This window comes from Canis lupus, chromosome 9, assembly GCF_003254725.2.
Source record: "Canis lupus dingo isolate Sandy chromosome 9, ASM325472v2, whole genome shotgun sequence".
Classification (NCBI taxonomy): Eukaryota; Metazoa; Chordata; class Mammalia; order Carnivora; family Canidae; genus Canis; species Canis lupus.
In genome coordinates this window covers 60,395,744-60,414,757 of record NC_064251.1, presented here as the reverse complement: position 1 = coordinate 60,414,757, position 19,014 = coordinate 60,395,744, and the positions used below count along the sequence as shown (strand labels likewise).

General features: G+C 38.7%; 1 protein-coding gene across 18 annotated transcripts in view; it reads right to left on the bottom strand.

The window, feature by feature from the left end:
* The window catches only part of DENND1A (DENN domain containing 1A), a 539,854-nt gene that overhangs the window by 279,599 nt on the left and 241,241 nt on the right, over window positions 1-19,014 (bottom strand). The window lies entirely within an intron of this gene.

The following is a 19,014-nucleotide window of genomic DNA, read 5'->3' as shown; positions in this document are numbered from 1 at the left end:
GTTGTTTTTTAAGTTTTTAGGTTTCTAGGGCTTAAAATCAAGACCCAATGCCTCTGCTACCTTAGATGTGTACTTTTAAGAACTTACCTAGAAAAATCATGGCCTGTGTCATAGATTCTTAGACTATGGTTGCCTTTTTAAATTTAACGTATAAAGCTTTAAATGTATGCTTATGGTGACAATTAAGGAAATGCTAGATTAGACAGGGCTTCAGTTTTCCACAAATAGCACTCATTTAAGTTCATTTCCACCCCAGATCTCTGCTCAAATGCTATATCATTCAATCGCAAATCTCTCTATAAAAGTGTCTGGCTGTCTCTTAAACCCATTTACACTCTATGCTTCAATGCCTTTCCTTGGCAACTTCTTCCATATGCTAAACTTCTTTCAGGGAAGCAGTTCTGTCTCAATTCACAGAACAGCACACCAATCACCACAGGCAGGCAGACAGGTAAAGAAAGGAAGGAGGACAGACAGGCACATGGAGAGAAAGTAGGATATAAAGGTAGCTGATCCAATAAAAGTAATGTTTTAAAAGGCCAAGAGTTTTTAGACCAAAAGAAAACTAACCTAGTGCCTAACCCCAAGCAATCAGAGAGCCCTGAACCTGAATTTATAAACCAAACACCCTGGACCATATGCAATTCGAGACACACAACTGGTAGCAGTACTAGGGATTTATGACTTATGACTTGTTCATATTTAATTTGTAACCAAACACTTCCCCTTCCTCTTAGCTACCTTAGAACTCTTGATTAACTCTTGTTTTCACAGGTCAGAGGTTAAATAAAGGAAGGGAAGCATTCTGGGGTGAGATTGCCCAGAGCACCACATCCAAGAGTGACCTGTGCAAGGAACATTAAAATAAGTGATAAGACTAGAGATTGTTCAAGACAGCTGATGTTCAAAGCCTCCTTTGGGTACAAAGCAGGACCTTACTAAGAGCTGGACAGACAGGAAACTGCTCTCGAGTTACCTTTTGTGACAGACCAACTCTCTCACCAGGAATTTGCTCCCAAAATGTTCTTAGAAATGAGACTGAAGGTTTTGAGGGAAGGAAAAACAGGAATTTGTGTAAGGCCGGCAGCCCTTCCCCTGCTTCATTCTGCCACAGGTACCTGTCTTGCCCACCAGATTCTCCTACCCTGGAGAAAGCCTCTACTGCTATCTCATTTTGTAGCACACCTGGGCCAGGCTGAGGGAAGCAGATTTCTTCGTACAAAATTAATCACCTAGAGACACAGCCACCCTGCTGAACAGGATAGTATAATCTATCCGACTGCAAGACCCATCCAGATCCAAGTACCTTTACTGCTGTGCTACTCATCATGCACCAAACATGAAAATAATAACAGTAGAGACCACCATTTATTCTGGAATTATCACGTCAGGAACTTTACATGCATTTGCTTATTTATCTCTCATCATAACTCTGTTAAATAGGTACCACCATATCCCCAGACAACAAAAGAGGAAACTGAAGCACAGAGAGGGCAAGTAACTTGCTCAGAGTCACACAGCCACAGAGTAGATCAGGGTTAATTGCACATCTGTGTGACTTACTACACCAATAGGCTCTTCTCTGGGAAAAAAAAAAAAAATCTCTCTCAGGGAATGGTATCAATGAAGTGAAATGCACACCAGATAGCACGTACACTTTACATCTGATTAGGTGTTTTCAAATTGTCAAAACAGAACAGCCATTGAATTCATTTGTCTGGTTGCCTAATACAGGCCAAGCACTGGGTAGAGGTGAATAGAGCAGAGCTTCCACGAAAATAGGTTCTTGGTTCAGACTTGTATGTGAAACCATTACGGCCTTAGACAGAGGCAACAAAAACACAATTTGAAAAATATGAGAAGCAGCAACTGCCCCTACCCTCAGGAGGCGAGGTTAGCATTCCCTCTGCACCATGACCACGTAACACAGCCACGGAAGAAACGGTTTCCTCAAGGGAGCATTTTCACAGGCGGGGCGGGCCTAATCCCCAGCCCTGGAGGAGCTACCGGTCCACCAACGGGGAGACCAGGTTGAAACCACTCTGTCTTCTTGCCCCGACTTAAAGCAAAGCCAAACCAAACCCCTACATCTCTCTCTCAGTCACTTCTTATTCTTTAAACCATATTTGTACTTCTGACTTAATTGCTTTATCATAAACCTTAAAAAGGCAGTTCACAATATTATAAAAGCCTAAAACTGGTGGTTTTTTTTTTTTTTTTTCTTTTTAAAGACTGAGGTGGGCACTTGACGGGATGAGTACTGGGTTGGTAAATTGAACACCAATAAAAAATAAATTTATAAAAATAAATAAATAAAACCTTTTACAAGATTTATTTATTTATTTAAGAGAGAGAGAGAGAGAGAGAGGGAGGGAGAGAAAGCGCACGCATGAGCGAACACATATGCAAGCAGGAGCAGGGAAGGGGGAGAGGGAGAGGCAGACTCCCTGCTGAGCAGGGAGCCTGATGTGGGGCCTGATCCCAGGACCTGAAATCATGACCTGAGCTGAAGGCAGATGCTTCACTGACTGAGCCACCCAGGAGCCCCTAAAACTGGTGTTATTAAACTCCCTCAAAATATGGTAGCTTAGAGGAAGGTGAAGCATTTGATTAAATAAGCTGTAAGTCTTAAATCCCCAGTGACACTACCAGTTGTGTGTCTCCCTCAAAAGAAACCCTAAAAAGTAACCTTTAGAGAAAAGAGGCTCAAACAGCAAGCCTGGCAGAAATAGGTTTTTCTGATATAAATTCTTAAACTCACGTAGTATGAAAGAGAGCAAGAAAGGTGTCTTTCGATGAGTAACTACTAAAAGAACATTAAAATGAAGGCCAGAAAATGTATACATGAATTATTTTTACTGTATTTTCACTATCATGAAATGTTGTGACTTTATTTTGGGGGGGGAATATATTTTAAGTGGTAGCTCTTTATTATGTATAATAGCAATACATACATACACACACCTAAACATGTGGTAAGAGAATGGTTAAATAAATTACGGTAACTCCAGGAAATGGAAAATGAGGATTTAAAAAAATTTTTTTAAAGATTTTATTTATTTATTCATGAGAAACAGAGACAGAGTCAGAGACATGGGCAGAGGGAGAAGCAGGCTCCATGAAGGAAGCCTGATGGGGAATTTGATCCCAGGACCCCCAAGATCACGCCCTGAGCCAAAGGCAGATGCTCAACCACTGAGCCACTCAGGCATCCCGGTTTTAAAGTACTTTTAACGATACAGGAAAACATCCACGAAATGATATAGATTGAAAGGAAGCAATGCTCACAGCTATGTATCATAGGCAATCATATACACTCATAAGAAGACTAGAAGATAAATTAATAGGGTTATTTCTAGGTTGTGGGATTTGTAGGTAATCTTCGTTTCTTTTATATTCTTTTCTCCATTTTCTATGGCTTTTGTATTGGGCATGCAGTGTTTTAAAAATTAGAAAAAATTGTTCCAGCTTTTAAATACACAATAAATTATGAAGTACCAGAATGATGGAATATTATATATTAATTAAAACCAGACTATGGAAGAAATTTTTTAACACAGAAAAATATTTACAATACATTTAGATATAAAAGCAGGCTCTGGGGAGGTGCCTGGATGGCTTACTCAGTTAAGTGTCTCAGCTCAGGTCATGATCATAAGGTCTTGGGATTGAGCCCTGAATTGGGCTCCACGCTCTGCACAGAGACTGCATCTCCCTCTACCTGCACCCCTGCCTCCCTCACGCTCTTTCTCTCTCAAATAACTAAAATCTTTAAAAAAAAAAAAAAAAGACAGGCTTTAGAGGCACATGGCTCAGTCAGTTAAGTATCCAACTCTTGATTTTGGCTCAGGTCATGATCTCAGGGTTGTGAGAGTCCCATGTCAGACTCCTTGCTCAGCGTGAAGCCAGCTTGAGATTCTTTCCCTCTCCTTCTGCCCCTTCCTGCCCACCCCCCACACTCACAGTCTCTCAAATAAGTAAATCTTTTTTAAAAAGTAAAGCAGGCTCTGTAATATGTACAAAAAACTTTACGTTTTTGTGTTTTCCTATATTCTCCAAACTTTTACAATCAATACATATTCCTTTTTTTGACTTTAAAAAAAAAGAGCCACATGTGTAATTCCTCTTTGCCTACCAACTTCCAAGTCATCTTGCTGGGTGGCTGGGAGGATTCTTGATCAGAGAGAGGGGAATCAAAAGCCTATCTTCTCATTTCCTTAAGTGTGCTTAATAACTGTGATGACTCAATTCCCCTATAGGCTCTCTGGATGAAATGGAACTTAGCACTCTTTAGCAAACTAGTCACGTCAGAGTCTCATGCTCTTTCCACTACACCATGCTTATCATTGATCTCTGTTCAAGGGCAAGGGTGGTTGGCCAATAAGGATTTCAGTGACCTTCCTAATGTGGGAACAGTCAGCCTCAATAAACTCTAGTGGGTCTCAGAAAGTGAGACACCCTCACTTAGCAGTATCTAAGGGCACCGTAAGTTAAGAGAGAGTAAAGAAAAAGGGTCAGAATCTATTTTTCCCTGTTAGATTTTGAGGCCAGATCATTAAGGCTGGGTCATTTATATAAACATTTAGTAAGCATCAATATGTGCCAGCCCTGTGCTAGACAGCCAGGATAAATACATGAACAAGACATAGTGCTGCCGGTCCTCAAGGAACCTAGATCTCTTAGGGGAAGATGGACACGTAAACAGTTCATCACCATGCAACATGAGGATGCTGTGATACAGGGGGGCACCAAGTACTATGGGAACATGGAAGGAGAGCACATCTTGACTAAACCAGGGCATCAGCTAAATGAGGAAGACAAGTTAGATGAAATAAAGGAACACTTCCATTTGGAGATAACGCAGAGAGACAAGGAACAATAAATGGCTTGAGGTGGTTGGATATCACCTAAAGGTGGGGCAAGATGTTTCTCTATTTAACATTTTGTGGAGACAGGGACAGGGGAAGGGAAATCCTGGCAGAAGATGACACTAGAGAAGGCTGAAGTGTCAGCTCGTAAGTTTTATGTGCAAGACTAAGAAGTTGAACTCTTCTCCTAAAAGCAGAGTTTTTGGCAGAGGAATTTGATCAGATTTATCTTTTTAGAATATCACTTTAATAGAGTAGAAGAGGAATCAAAAGGGGAAGTAGGATGCAGATAAACTCAGAAGTCTTATGACCCATGTAGCTGACCTAAGTTCTCAAGGAAGAAGAAGGTTCTAAAATGGAAGGCTTTTGTCGGTGCTCTTTTAATTACTTAAATTTACTGATGATGCAATTAAAAACAGAATTTGGCTCTAGTAGAAGAGCTATAAAAAAAAAAAAAAAAAAAAAAAAAAAAAGAGCTCCTATTAGGCAAAGGATGGCCTGACAAGTCAACTCCCTTCAGAAGCAGCATCACTGTGTGACACGGTGGGAGAGAAGGTTGAGTTGGACAGCTGGGAGCAAAACGTGGAGTTGCCCCGTCTATCAAAGGGCTTCCTCTGAGCTGTTCCTTCACCTCCCCAAGCCTACTTTCTCTGCAAAAGGACATCACTTCTTTTTTAAAAAAAATATTTATTTATTCATGAGAGATGTAGAGAGAGGCAGAGACAAATGCAGAGGAAGAGGCAGGCTCCCTGCAGGGAGCCCAATTCAGGATTTGATTCCAGGACCCCAGGATCACGACCTGAGCCAGAAGCAGATGCTCAACCACTAAGCCACCCAGGCACCCTAAAAGGTCACCACTTCCTATTGACCCAACAAGGCCACGGTATGGAACAAATTAAGCAATAATAACTTAATGTAAATAATACCAATGCCCACTACAGTTCACAGATTGTATCAAGTACTCAAAAATAGGTAGCCGCTCTTATGATTGTTAGACAGAAGAGGTCTACTTGATCTCTCAAGCGATGGAGTGGTTCTTGCCATATTCTGGATTATTTTAAATGTCTTTAAAATGTTAAGAGCCACAAACATATGTATACTCTTTACAGTTACTTTTAAGATTATATCTGTCACGAAAGAGTAAGCTACGGTCAATAGGGATTTTATTAATATTTTTCCATTTGACACAAGATAAAGGTTTCATTTCAAAGACAGAATGAAAGCAGGTCAATGAGATAAACTAGTCTGTCTACACCGGGCTTAAGGGTGTTATACCTCTGTATTATGTATGGCATGCTTTCTCCTAGTTAGGAAACCTATGACCAGCCCAGAGGTTTGACCATAATACTATGGGCAGTGACAAAAGATTGCTCTATGACCAGAAAAAGCAGAACCCAAGTTCTCTGCCACCTGGCCCACCCACGAGAGACAAAGGAAGTATAAGAGCGGCCAGCTGCTCTAAACTGTTTAACCCTCTTATTTCATAGCAGGAATGAGTTGGAGCAGTGAAAGAAATTGATCCAGAGCCTTTCTCGCACAGCCAAAAGGACATCCCGACAAACCCAGAAGTAGGTATCATGAATGGCTCTGCAATCTCTCAGTATTACTCTTTTCTGCTGTGCCTACCAGATAGGGTGCAAAAAAATACAGATTCTCAAAAAAAAAAAAAAACAGATTCTCTTGTCTGAGAGTAGTGATGGTGGTGGTCTTCAATACTTAGAATTGTCCTGAAACATCAAAATTTTAATTGGATTCCACATGGAATTCCCATAGTCCCGCAACAACCAGGATTTAAAATAATATCCATTTAGCTTCAAACTTGATGATCTGTCTAATGTGTATTTTGATATTTAGGCGGACATCCATTTGGCTTTGTATTCTTCTTTTTTTTTTTTTGTAAAGATTTTATTTATTTATTCATGAGAGACATGGAAACAGAGAGTGAGGCAGAGACACAGGCAGAGGGAGAAGCAGGCCCCATGCAGGGAGCCTGATGTGGGACTTGATCCGGGGTCCCCAGGATCACACCCTGGGCTGCAGGCGGCACTAAACCGCTGAGCCACCAGGGCTGCCCTTGGCTTTGTATTCTATGGTTCATTTGGTCATCAAACATTTATTGACTGGGAGGCTCTTTGCTGGGTCCGGGGCTAACAGGTGAATCAGGCACAGTCAGGAGCTCAGTGTCCAAAGGGGAAATCAGACGCATAAATCAACAAGTGTAATCACTAAGATAAGTGCTATAAGAGAAGTATGCACAAGCACCAATTATCTCTCTCACATGAACATGTACACATGTGGCAGACGACCAACTCCATCACACGTGACAGAATTTCTTTAAGCCCTAAGAAGGGTTGTTAATAATTCTAAAATTAAATAGAAATGGTCATATTAGATGATTCCTTATTTTACAGAGGAACAGTTGAGTAAAAGCTACTGCAGCACAGAATCCAATAGTGATCCCCAAAAAGAGCTGACTCTTACAAACAATTTCCTTCTTCTTCCTATTTCAATACAAAAAACTGGCACCTTTGTCTGGGTCCAGAATGTAAAATCAGGAAATAAAATGGCAATTCTTACAACTGTGAACTTCAATCAGCTCATTACAAACCAAAGAGACATATTTGAATGCAAGTTGCTACATTCATTTACCTATTCTGCCAAGCCATTCAATTACACGATTTCAGATTTTGTATAAAAAAAATATAGCCATGTTTCTTTCAAAAAGCTGGTATTTGGAGAAAAGTGATTAGAACAGCATGCTATGATACATTAATACAGTGGTTTCATTTAATGGACAATGGTAGTTTCTCAAATGCTCCCTGTATTTTAAATTATTGCACTTAGAATTCATAACTGCAACATGTCTCAACTTTTTTCTTTACTGCTGCACAATACACTCCACTGCCACTGTGAACGTAAACAAAACACATTATCAGAAGAGTTTTCTTAGCATTTGTAATCTTAAAGTCATTTTTAAAGGTGGGGGTGAGTACAGTGGTTTATTCAAATCGTGTGAACACTGAAAAAGATAACACATCCTAATTGAGGAAAGAGTGAGAAAGGGAGAGAAAAAACTAAAGCAGGAGAAAAACCTTAAACCAAAATTTCACATCCCCTTGGAGAGACAGCGCACAAAAGAGATGGAGTTTATTCTAACCAGAAGCAGCTGTTGCTCTTCGAATTAGGAAGCATTCCTAATGAATCAGCAGTTCTTATAATAAATATACTCCCCTTTGAAATGTGAGGATTCTGCTATGAGTATTTCTTTTGATATATTTTTTACATGAACTCATTAGACGGAGGAGAGACAGGGATTGAGCATGTTCCTTTCTAAATTACAATGGCTATTTTACCCATATCATGTCCTCTTAAGGTTACTTAAGGCATATGAAAATAAGAAATAAAAAACACAAAGCTCCCCAGGACCCTTTGTGGCTCAAGCCAACACTTTTTAAGATGCTATGTAACAGTTACGTCTTACCAAATACCTGCCACTACACTAACTTAACTAGTCCCCGTTAAATTTAAAATGGAAATCAGAGCTATACTAACAATGAAAGAGGCATGCCTTTTGCATTAAGAGGAATCCCCAGATTCCAACAAGGTGAAGACCGGATTGTAAAGTACATTCTGTTCCCCAGATATTCTTCTTGCCATTTTAAGAAAAGGGAAAAAGTAGGCATATTTATAAATATATACACATGCATATTTATTTCACCTCCACTTAGGTTCCATATTCTTCTTTTTTTCTTGCACTTAAAACAATCATTTTTAACAAAGGTTTCTCTAAGCAAAAACAAAAAACAAAAAACAAAAACAAAAACACTATGTCTCTATCAATACAGACAAAATTTAAAGGTACGTCTTCCCATCAGCAGAGGGGAGTACAAGTGGACAGGCATTATTCTACCCCACTAGCTTGCTTTCTTCAACTGTAACCAGTCTTTCTCCCCCTCCTCCTCCTCTTCTACGGTGGGTTTCCAGGATTCCTGGAACCTCAGTGCAAAAACCAGGAACCCCAGAAAGAGTTGCAGATTGACACAAGGTGTAATGGAGAGACTGCTAGAGCTGTCATATCTTTCTTCTCCTAACACCAAGGGTACTTAAGCCTTAATCTTGGAAATGGAAAGGATATTCTAAATGTAAACATAATCTTGGGATGCCTGGGTGGCTCAGTGGTTGAGCGCCTGCCTTTGATCAGGGCGTGATCCTGAGGTCCTGGGACGGAGTCCCACATCGGTCTTCCTTCATGGAGCCTGCTTCTCCCTCTGCCTGTGTCTCTGCCATTCTCTCTGGGTCTCTCATGAATAAATCTTTATTAAAAAAAATAAACACAATCTTTAGGCTGCTTAAAAACATTTTCCACAACCTCAGACATGATCTCCTATCTCAGGTCATCTGTGCTCTCAAACAACAGGTTAAGAGAATGCAAAGGATAGGTAGTATTACAGTTAATAGAAGTCAAGGACCAAGAAGATTTAACTCTACTATTATAATGTCTTTACAGAAGAGGCTGAACTGAGTAACTCCTTAGAGGATGGAAGACTTGGAAAACATGAATGAAAGTGGGTGGATTACCCTGCTTCTTGTACCCTAATTGGGGAGTAGGCAGTGATGGAGGCAGCAGGCAGTACACATACTAGAAAACAAACCAAGGGCTCTTGAGATCCTTTTGCTCACAAGATCAGCGTGTATTTGTTCTGCATTCTGAGAAGTTAGAAAAGTGGGACTCAAAAAGCCTCAGGAAATGTGTGTAAGATCACCTGATAAATGTTAGAGCTCTATCTGAACCCAAGTCTCTTGGGATCAAAAGCCACAACACTATGTTGCCTCCCTAGTCTCTTCCAAATCATAAATAGGTAAGATTCTGCTAAGGGATTAGAAAATTTCACTTGGCCATAAAGCTCTTAGTGACCTTCTCTAGACGAAGAAAACAAGGCAGAGAAGAGTTAAATGACTTGATTAACATTACATAATTCCATTTTAAAAGTGGGACTCGGGCAGCCCAGGTGGTTCAGTGGTTTAGCGCCTTCGGCCTGGGGCCTGATCCTGGAGACCCAGGATCGAGTACAACATCGGGCTCCCTGCATGGAGCCTGCTTCTCCCTCTGCCTGTGTCTCTGCCTCTCTCTCTCATATGAATAAATAAATAAAATCTTTAAAAAAATAAATAAAAATAAAAAAGTAAAAGTGGGACTCAGTGGTGCATTTATTTCAAGCACTGAGTAATGTATGGTACTGCTGAGTCATTACGTTGCACACCTGAAACTATGTTACATACAGTAGCACTGTATGTTAACTACACTAGAATTATAATTAAAAACTTAATAATAAAGGTGGGACTCAATGTCCTAGGGGGCAGACTACTAAAATTAGCTGTAATCACTGAATAGTTAGCACCATAGAATTCCTTAGATTCATTCTTCTGCAGATCTGGACCCTTACAAAAATGCCTGCCCTGCCTGGTGCTTATTTGTCCCAGTCCTTCATGAACCAAGAGGGTAACTCTGCAGTTTGTGCACTGCTTTGCCTTGCATGCTACGTTGGACAACTACTCTGGCTCTGAAAATATTTCATTAGATGAGTGATGGATAAAATACATGAAGGACTGACAGAGGAAAGGAAGTTCAGATGTCTGAAATGTAGACAATGATTTATACACAAATATATCCAGCTCAGAGTTTCTAATGATAGCAAAAAATTGTAAAGAGACTAAAAATTGGCAGTTTATTTTTCTCAGGGACTGGAATAAAAGAGATCTGATTATAAACCCAAGCTTCACACATTAGAGATAGGCAAGTTCCTTAACCCTTGGTTTCCTTTTCTTGAAAATGTAGCTAAATATCTCAAAGTGGTTGTAAGGATCCTACAGTATAATACATGTAACGCGCTTAACAATTCCTAGGAGAAAGTAACCAATAAATGGCAGCTATTATTACTATTATTAATTCCACCAGTAAAGAATCATTAGGCAAGGTATGGAACACCTTCATGATTTAGCATTATGTAGCCATTAAAATGTCTCTCAGAGAAGAAGTTTTAATGTTATAAAAATAAGTAAAAAGACATTGATTCAGTCGAAAAAGGTATATGATCTCAAATATATAAATTTTGAAATATGTGCATAAGTACTATGTGTTTTACATATACCATTAAAAAAGAAATAAAGTAAATATACCACAATTTCTGACTTGGGATGGTGTTAAAAACAATTACTTTTTTCTTCTCTATTGAAAAATGTATATTCAGAGTCCTGGGTGGCTCAGTGGTTGAACATCTACTTTCAGCTCAGGGCATGATCCCAGGGTCCCGGGAGCAAGTCCCACATCGGGCTCCCTGCATGGAGCCTGCTTCTCCCTCTGCCTGTGTCTCTGCCTCTCTCTGTGTGTCTCTCATGAATAAATAAATAAAATCTTTTTTTTTAAAAGAAAAATGTATATTCATTCAAAAGTCAGTTTCATTTTTTTTCTCTATGGATATCCAATTATTCCATCAACATATGTTTTAATAGACTTTCCATTCCCCTTCCCCCTCATGAATGACCCTGGCACCTTTGTCAGAAAAAACATGATTGATTCTGTTGCACTGATCTGTATGTCCATTCTTGTGCCAATATCACAATGTCTTGATTACTACAGCTTTACATTAAGATCTAAAAGCATGTAATGTGGTTCTTCCAACTTTATTCTTTGTTTTTTTTTTTAAGATTTTATTTATTTATTCAAGAGAGACAGAGAGAGAAAGGCAGAGACACCGGCAGAGGGAAAAGCAGGCTCCCCACAAGGAACCTGATGCAGGATTTGATCCCAGGACCCTGGAACCACGACCTAAGCCAAAGGCAGACGCTCAACCACTAAGCCACCCAGATGCCCCTATTCTTCCTTTTCAAACTTATTTTAGCTAAGTTGTTTGCTATAGGAATCTCCATACAAATTTTAGAATCAGTTACTCAATTCTGGAAAAAAAGCCTAGTGGTGTATCGTGTTGTACGCTATAGGTCTGGGAAAACTGACATCTTTGTCTGTAACAGTACTCCAGAGAAAAAGAATATCAATAGGGATATGTACATATACACACAGACACACTGAGGGAGAGATTATACTAAGGAATTGGTTTGAGCAAATACAAAACCTATAGGGCAGGCAGGAGGCTGGAAACACACACAAGAAGCGATACTGCGTTCTTGAATCTAAATTGTGGAGGGCAAGATAGCAGGTTATAAATTCAGACAGGAGTTCTGTTACAGTCTTTGGGTAAAACTCTTTCTTCTCAAATAGCTCAGTTTTGCCCTTACGTCAACTGGATGAAGCCCAACCACACACTGGAGGGTTATCTCCTTTATTTCAAGTCAACAGATTACAAATGTTAATCACAGCACCACCTAGACTGGTGTTTGACCCAACAACTGGGCACCATAGCATAGCCCAATTGACACGTACAATTAACCATCACAACATCCTTGAGTTCTTGAACCCATGAGCATGGCTTACCTCATTTAGTTAGATCTTCTTTTAACATTTCTCAAAAGCACTTTATACTTTTCAGTGTCTAGTGCTCACTTCGGCAGCACATATACTTTTCAGTGTCTAGGCAATGCACATATTTTGATCAATTTACCTCTAAGTATTTGATTTTATTAAATTGAAGTACAGTTGGCCTAGAATACTATATTTGTTTTAGGTCAAAGTATCTCATATCTTAATGCCATTACAAAAGTGTTTTATTAATTTCAATTTATCATTTTAATGTCAATTTCCTTACCTCATACCATATACAAAGTAATAGAAATGGATCCCTACATATAAGAGAAAAATCAATGAAATGTCTTTAATATAGGACAAAGTCTTTGTGCTCTTCGGTTATGTAAAGATTTCACAAAACACAACATTAACTATAAAAGAAAAAATTCAAAAACTGGGCTTTCAAAATAAAACTTTATAATATGCAAAGATGCTGTTAAGAAAGTGAAAATCCAAGCCACAGATGGGGAGAAAATATTTGCAGAGAACATATCTAATACGACATTTGTATCTGAAATACATAAAGAACCCCTACAATTTAGTAATAATAAGACAACCCAATTAATAGATAGTCAATAGATTTGAATAGACACTTCACCAAAGGAGATATATAACACAGTATCTTCTTTTTTTTTTAATTTTTATTTATTTATGATAGTCACACACACAGAGAGAGAAAGAGAGAGGCAGAGACATAGGCAGAAGGAGAAGCAGGCTCCATGCACCGGGAGCCCGACGTGGGACTCGATCCTGGGTCTCCAGGATCGCGCCCTGGGCCAAAGGCGGGCGCCAAACCGCTGCGCCACCAGGGATGCCAACACAGTATCTTCTAATAAATATGCACATAAAAAGACTTTCAACATTTTAAGTCATTAGGGAAATGCAAATTTTTTTAAAGATTTTATTTATTCTTGAAAAAAAAAGATTTTATTTATTCTTGAGAGACAGAGAGAGAGAAAGAGAGGCAGAGGGAGAAGCAGGCTCCACGCAGGGAGCCCGACGTGGGACTCGATCCAGGGTCTCCAGGATTATGCCCTGGGCCGAAGGCGGTGCTACACCGCTGAGCCACCTGGGCTGCCTGGGAAATGCAAATTAAAACCATAATGAGACACTACCATGATTTTAACAGAATGACTAAAACGAAAAAAAAACAGTATCAACAGTTGGTGAAGACAGGGAGCAACTGGATCATATATTGTTGAAAAACTTTGCAATTTCCTATAAAAGTTATTATACCACATGACCCAGCAATCGTAGGTCCATACAAACGTTTCACCATGAGTGTTCATATCAGTTTTATTTATGGTTACCAAAACCTGGAAACAGCCCAGATGTCCATCAACAAGGGAATAAAATGGGATACAACCATACAACAGAATACTACTCAGCAATAAAAAGGCACAAACTATTCATATACATAACAACATGGATGAATCACAAAAATGTTGTGCTGAGCACAAGAAGATAGATATAAAGAGTACATAAAGTATGATTTCATTTATGTGAAATGCTAGGCAAGACAAAGCTAATATGCAGTAAAGGAAAACAGAGCTGCAGTTGCCTAGGGCCAAGGTTGCAAGAAGAGGAGGAAGGAACTTTCCACGGTAACAGAAATGTTATATATTTTAACTATGTAGTAATTACCCGTCTGTATACATTTGTCAAATTTGCTAAACTATATACTTAAAATTGGTGAATCCGTGTGTATGTGTGTTGAGGGATATCATTAGATCTTCCATTTTGGCATATTGGAAGATTAGATACTTCAAAAAACATATTGCTAATCTGGCAAAAAGTAAATGCTTCAGAGAGCAGAAAATAAAATGGAAAATGGAACTCAGAAAGGTAAATTAGCAATAAAGCGGACTTTTACCCTGAAGCTCTTTTGCCAAACTATGGGCACTTTGAATTCCCAAATAATGGGGATATAAGGCAGAAGTGAAAGGAGGTAAAGCCTAGAAAACTCCTAAGTATACTACAACCTAAATTTAGGTGCTTGAGGGCTACATCTTTAGTGTAAAAATTTTAAAATGTGCATAAATTCTGCCCAGCAGAAATGTTCTATTCTGGATGCTATTGCAGGGTGGAAACAAACATCTCCACTGACAATTTCTAACAAAAGTATGCTCTTACATAGATTTGTAATCCAAATTCACCTACTATGGTCTGATAAAATCGGCAAACAGATAATTTACAGAACAGCATAATTATCAGAACTTCTAGGTGACAGCCAGAAGCATAAATGAAATAACAGATCCACTGTAGAGGGACTCAAAATTTAACCAAAGCCAAAAAATTTCCTACAAATATAACTTCACAGACAACTAAAATAATCAGAAATGGCCGGCAGCCCGGGTGGCTCAGCGGTTTAGCGCCGCCTTCAGCCCAGGGTGGGCTCCTGGAGACCTGGGATCGAGTCCCACGTCAGGCTCCCTGCATGGAGCCTGCTTCTCCCTCTGCCTGTGTCTCTGCCCCTCTCTCTCTTTCTCTCTCTCTCTATCTGCCCCCGCATCTGTCATGAATAAGTAAATAAAATCTTCTAAAAAAATAAAAAAATTCTTCAATACGTTAAAAACAAAAAAGATAGAAAATGAGTAGAAACAAAAGACTATAAATAGCCAAGCAGATCTATAAAAGAATTATATGAAACTTCACAAAATGAAAGTATTAGACACATGTAAAGGTAAAATTAGTGAACTGAAAAGTAAACCCAGATATCTTATCCATACTATGATCTAAATAGACAAACAGAAAAAAAATACATATGAAAAAGAAGACAGTCTGCAGCATATCACCCTTCTTCTCATTGGAAAATGATAAACAACATTAAAGAGAAAGTGAAAAAGTCTAACACCTTGTAATCAGATTTCTAAAAGAATGTAATAAAAATAATGGAGAAGAGGCAACAAAGAAATAATGGCTGATAACATTCCAGAATTGCTGATCCAGAAACCCCAAGCAAGATAAATAAATCTATATCAGAGACAAAGCATTATGAAATTGCAGAACTCCAAAGACAAAATAGGAAAACAGAATAAATGAATTCATTTAAGAGCAACAATTAGACACACTCATTTGTGGCAAGTAAAACAAGTAAAAGCAAATTAAAAACACAAAAGAATCTCTTTAATAAATAACTAATTGGGACATATCTTACTGGAGGAATGTTAAAATAGTCTTTAAAATCAGACACAATAAAAAAAATTCACTATATGTAATTCTAGTCAACGTTACACCAGAGATACTGGGCAGCACAACTGGACAAGAAAAGGAAATAAAGGTTATAAAGAAAAGAGAAAAAAGACACAATGGATATTTATAAATTACACAATTTTGTATTTGAAACACAAATAACATAATAAATTATAAGAATGAATTAGGCAAAAGATCAGTATCTTAATAGCTGAACTGCTAAACAACAAAAAATTATAGATACACCCCTTTTATAAACCCACAAAAAAAAGTCCTTAGGGAAAAAATGATCCAAAGATGAGCAGGACCATTATGGAAGCTATTTTTGAATGTTATTAAAAGATATTAAATTAAGACCTAATTAGGTAAACTGACATTATGTTCAAAGTTGTAAGGACTCAACATAAAGATGTCAATTCACCACAGACCTGTCCATACATTTAAGGAAAGTATAATCAAAGTCTCAACACGGTTTTGGTGAAACTTAATAATACAAGGCTAAAATTTATTCAGAAGGATAGAGGACCAAGAAAAGCAAGACATTTTTGAAGAAAAGGTGAGGAAACTTTACTGACAGATATTAAGACCATCGTAATCAATGCAACAAGATATTAGCATAGAGATATAAAAATCAGCTAATAGAATAGAATGAAAATCCCAAAATAAGATCTGAAGATACAGGAAAACTTGATGTATGGGAATGTCAGCACGGCAAATCTCTAGAGGAAAGATTGGATTTCCAAATGAGGGAAAAAAATGAATTTGGAACCCAACTGTATAATATCCATAAAAGAACAACTCTAGGTGGATTAAAGATTTAAATGTGAAAGGCAGAAACTTTAAACATCTAGAAGAAAAATAACCCCAATAACAATACTGAAGATATAAAAATAGACATAACCTAATATCACTCATGAACATGGACAAAAATTCTACACTAAATATCCAACAATATCTAGTAATAGATTAAAAAAAAAGGATAAAATGTCCTTATCAAGTGGGTTGGTATAACATTTAAAATCAATTAATTATAATTTACCCTTTTTTGTATTTTTTCTATTGGAGTTCGATTTGCCTAACATATAGCATAACACCCAGTGCTCATGTCGTCAAGTGCGGCCCTCAGTGCCCATCACCCAGTCACCCAAACCCCCCACCCACCTCCCTTTCCACTACCCCTTGTTCATTTCCCAGAGTTAGGAGTCTCTCATGTTCTGTCTCCCTCACTGATATTTCCCACTTATTTTCTCCTTTCCCCTTTATTCCCTTTCACTATTTTTTATATTCCCCAAATGAATGAGACCATATAACGATTGTCCTTCTCCGACTGACTGACTTCACTCAGCATAATACCCTCCAGTTCCATCCACATTGAAGCAAATGGTGGGTATTTGTCGTTTCTAATGGCTGAGGAATATTCCATTGTATACATAAACCACATCTTCTTTATCCATCATCTTTCGATGGACACCGAGGCTCCTTCCACAGTTTGGCTATTGTGGACATTGCTGCTAGAAACATCGGGGTGCAGGTGTCCCGGCGTTTCCCTGCATCTGTATCTTTGGGGTAAATCCCCAACAGTGCAATTGCTGGGTCGTAGGGCAGGTCTATTTTTAACTCTTTGAGGAACCTCCACACAGTTTTCCAGAGTGGCTGCACCAGTCCACATTCCCACCAACAGTGCAAGAGGGTTCCCCTTTCTCCACATCCTTTCAAATATTTGTTGTTTCCTGTTTTGTTAATTTTCACCATTCACCTCACTAGTGTGAGGTGGTATCTCATTGTGCTTTTGATTTGTATTTCCCTGATGGCAAGTGATGAGGAGCATTTTCTCATGTACTTGTTGGCCATGTCTGTGTCTTCTTTGGTGAAATTTCTGTTCAATGTCTTTTGCCCATTTCAGGATTGGATTGTTTGTTTCTTGGGTGTTGAGTTTAATAAGTTCTTTATAGATCTTGGAAACTAGCCCTTTATCTAATATGTCATTTGTAAATATCTTCTCCCATTCTGTAGGTTGTCTTTGAGTTTTGTTGACTGTTTCTTTTGCTGTGCAGAAGCTTCTTATCTTGATGAAGTCTCAATAGTTCATTTTTGCTTTTGTTTCTCTTGCCTTCATAGATGTATCTTGCAAGAAGTTACTGTGGCCAAGTTCAAAAAGGGTGTTAAAAGGGTGTTGCCTGTGTTCTCCTCTAGGATTTTGATGGATTTAGATTTACACATTTAGATCTTTCATCCATTTTGAGTTTATCTTTGTGTGTGGTGCAAGAGAGTGGTCTAGTTTCATTCTGCACGTGGCTGTCCAATATTCCCAGCACCATTTATTGAAGAGACTGCCCTTTTTCAGTGGATAGTCTTTCCTGCTTTGTCAAATATTAGTTGACCATAGAGTTGAGGGCCCACTTCTGGGTTCTCTATTCTGTTCCATTGATCTATGTGTCTGTTTTTGTTCCAGGACCACACTGTCTTGATGACCACAGCTTTGTAGTACAACCTGAAATCTGGCATTGTGATGCCCCCGGCTCTGGTTTTCTTTTTCAATATTCCCCTGGCTATTCGGGGTCTTTTCTGGTTCCACACAAATCTTAAGATGATTTGTTCCAACTCTCTGAAGAAAGTCCATGGTATTTTGATAGGGATTGCATTGAACATGTAAATTGCCCTGGGGAACATTGACATTTTCACAGTATTAATTCTTCCAATCCATGAGCATGGAATATGTTTCCATCTCTTTGTGTCTTCCTCAATTTCTTTCAGAAGTGTTCTGTAGTTTTTAGGGTACAGATCCTTTATATTTGGTTAGGTTTATTCCTAGGTATCTTATGCTTTTGGGTACAATTGTAAAGGGGATTGACTCCTTAACTTCTCTTTCTTCAGTCTCATTGTTAGTATATAGAAATGCCACTGATTTCTGGGCATTGATTTTGTATCCTGCCACACTGCCGAATTGCTGTATGAGTTCTAGCAATCTTGGGGGTGGAGTCTTTTGGGTTTTTTATGTACAGTATCATGTCATCTGCGAAGAGGGAGTTTGACTTCTCCTCTACCAATCTGAATGCCTTTTATTTCTTTCTGTTGTCTGACTGCTGAGGCTAGGACTTCTAGTACTATGTTGAATAGCAGTGGTGAGAGTGGACATCCCTGTCTTGTTCCTGATCTTAGGGGAAAGGCTCCCAATATTTCCCCATTGAGAATGATATTTGCTGTGGGCTTTTTGTAGATGGCTTTTAAGATGCTGAGGAATGTTCTCTCCATTTCTACACTCTGAAGAGTTTTGATCAGGAATGGATGCTGTATTTTATCAAATGCTTTCTCTGCATCTGTTGAGAGGATCATATGGTTCTTGTTTTTGCTCATGTTGATATGATCTATCACACTGATTGCTTTACGAGTGTTGAACCAGCCTTGCATCCCGGGGATAAATCCCACTTGGTCATG